The 2,723-nt window shown below is 52.6% G+C and overlaps 1 protein-coding gene across 1 annotated transcript in view; it reads left to right on the top strand.

Annotated features, from left to right (window-relative positions):
• The window catches only part of LOC104276916 (nuclear receptor corepressor 2-like), a gene marked incomplete at its 3' end in the record, with an annotated part of 31,605 nt that overhangs the window by 13,920 nt on the left and 14,962 nt on the right, over nt 1–2,723 (top strand). The window lies entirely within an intron of this gene.

Genomic DNA, 2,723 nt, shown 5'->3' with positions numbered 1-2,723 from the left:
AAGTCATTCCTGATTTTTGCAGCTGCAGAGCCATTAAGTCGTTGCCTGTATTAGCACTTTCAAGGTCAGCCATGATGCAAAACTCAAGGCAACCCATCAGCTGCATAAGAGCCGCTAATTTTCTTCATTTGCTCTCCTGGTAACTTGTAGGGCAGATGCAGCAGCGTGTCAAAGCCCCGCGTTTCTCCTGGATGTCACCCAGGCTGGGGTGGGGAGGGCAGGGCTTGTTTTAGCTGGGCTGACCCCAAGGGACAGTCCATGACCCCTTGCTGGGGACTGTCCCCCACGATCATCATTAACATCGTCTCAGTGGTTTCGCAGCGTTGGGGTTTGCATCAGAATTGGAATAAAAAACAAATAACAGGAACATTTTGGGCACAGGCTCCCGCCAGAGCTTGTTCACACAGAGCTGAAGGCTTGGAAGGAATTCTGTCCACGGGGCGTTCTGCAGGAGGATCGGCTGTGTGCTGCTGTGCGGGAGAGGAGCTGGGGACAAAAGCTGCCGTGTGCGACGTAGGGGTGCTCGAGGAGCTGGGAATGGGTTGGGAGGAGAGCCTGAGGGTCCTCGGTGAGCAGGGCTGGCAAATGGGTGCTGGACCAACCTCACCGTCCACCTGGAGGTGGATGTTCTGGAGCGCTTGGCATGGCACGGCCCCGCTCCTCGTTTCTCACCGCAGAATGTGCCTCCCTCCCTGCACGAGTGGGCAATGTCACCACAGCCTCGGTTTCCCTGATTTTTAAAGGCAAGTAGATGCTGTTTGCACAGAGGTGAGCTGTGAGGTTTAGTTCAGCCAGTTGCCTGCAGCCCTCTTTGAGGCTCCTTGGTGGATGCCCCACAAAACAAAAGGTGACGGCATTGTGTGATCCAGGAGGGAGAAACCGTTAGTAGCACTGTTCATTAATACATCTAATGAGGTGGCCTCTGGTCTTTGCAACCCAGCCCGAAACAACAGTGGATCCTTTGTAAACATGCTGTCAAAAAAGAGCAAAGGCAAAGTGCCCAGTGCATGGATTTATTAGATTTTTTTTTCCCTCCCCCAGTGATCAATGCCACTTGGATTTCTGAAATAGAATCAAAGGACGTGGCTTGATATTTGAGCCCTCGCTCTCAAAACCTCTGTGCACCCAAGTGTCTGCTCTGCAGCCCCGTCGTTTAGCTGTGCCTTCTGCTGCTGCTTGTGCTACCTGGAATTGGGAGTGCTCGAGGATTTGAGGCTGTGTGGCTTGAGCTGGGGATACTGGTGTCTGTTTCCAGCTGGTAGCTGGTGTTTCCCATCTGTGGGAGATGTTACGAGCGTTGCTTGCTAGCTCTGCCTTGGAAATCAAGGTCTATTTTTGCACCAAAGCATTGAAGGCAAAGTCAAGGGGAATGAAGATGTAGCGCGGTTCAGGCAGCATTCAGGGGCTCTACGTGTACCCCGTACCGCTGGTAACTAATTAAGAGGAGAAAACAGAACGTTACAAAATCCAAATGGTACTACTAGGACCAAGAATTAAGCCTGATGTGTTTTCTCCATGGTAACCTAAAAAGAGGCCACAAAGCTGAGTGTGGCTTTGGGGTGCTGGAGGAGAAACGATCCCTGTCCCAAATCCCACTGTCTTTCCTTTAGCAGCAGTACTTGATCTTGGAGGTCGTGGTGGCTGAAGACGCTGCAGCATAGGAACTGCTCTCCTGAATAAACCTGCTAATTACTGGGTGCCAGTATGAACGTGATGCCCCCAGGCCCTGCTCTCGTCCCTGTGGCAGCACATTGGGATCCCTGAACACCGACGGAGCTGAAGTGCAGCCCTGGCGATGGGCTGGAGGGACCTGGGGTCCCCAGGCAGCACTTGCTCCAAAGTTGCTGTCGTTCCCCAGGTGTGCCCGTGCACAGTTCTAGTGATGGAGTGAGAAGGGAGTTTGAGAAGTGAAAAATTTGGATACTTTCTAGGATGTTGCCTATCTCCAAATTAAGCTGGGGCTTCCCCCCATCCTCCATTATAAGTGAGTTGGATCCTCTGCCCCTTCCCAAACAGTGTCTTTGCTGCTGATGAGCTTTAGGGATTTTTGCGGGGAGGAGGCTGAATTTTTTCCCTCCCCATTAGCCAGAGGATGAGGCAAGGAGGTAGTGAGGAAGCAGTGAGGGTGTCTTTTCATTCTGCTAAATCCTACAGAACATGCCTACATGAGACTGTTAAGCTCCTGCTTGGTAATTACACACCGCAGCTCTCTGCCTTTAATCGGGATAAAAGACTTAAGGAAACTCCTTCGCCTCTGGTCTCTACCTTTTACCTAGAGATTTTACTGCTGTAGTAATGGGAACAACTGCAGGAGCTCGGCTCTTGGGTCTGTGCAGGCTCTGGCTGCTCGTGCAGCCTTTCCAGCTCCCTCCTGCTTTGGTGCTGCTTCTACTTGAGCAATGACTTCACGCCGTCTTTAGAAAGCAGAAAGAAGAAGAAACCAGGGGGGTGTCTGGTCAGACGCTGCGTTGGTTGTGGTTGCAGCGGCTAGTTTCTCTCCTGAGGTCCCAATTCTGCAGTTGGCTGAGCTTCCCTGGTTGGTTGGTTCGCAGCTTTGTTAGGCACGGCTCCAAGGAAGCAAGAGGTTGGGAGTTCTGTGCTGCCAGCCCTGCCACAATCCTGCCTCTTTATCAGCACCTCGGAGCCCCGGGGGTGAATAACCCCTCGGGAGTGTGTGTGTGCACCGGCAGCTCTGTCACCGCTGGCCCTGGGGACTGGAGTGG

Source organism: Apaloderma vittatum, unplaced genomic scaffold, assembly GCF_000703405.1.
Source record: "Apaloderma vittatum isolate BGI_N311 unplaced genomic scaffold, ASM70340v1 scaffold9837, whole genome shotgun sequence".
Taxonomy (NCBI): Eukaryota; Metazoa; Chordata; class Aves; order Trogoniformes; family Trogonidae; genus Apaloderma; species Apaloderma vittatum.
The sequence above is the reverse complement of the archived record's forward strand: the minus strand, read 5'-3'. Positions and strand labels throughout refer to the sequence as shown.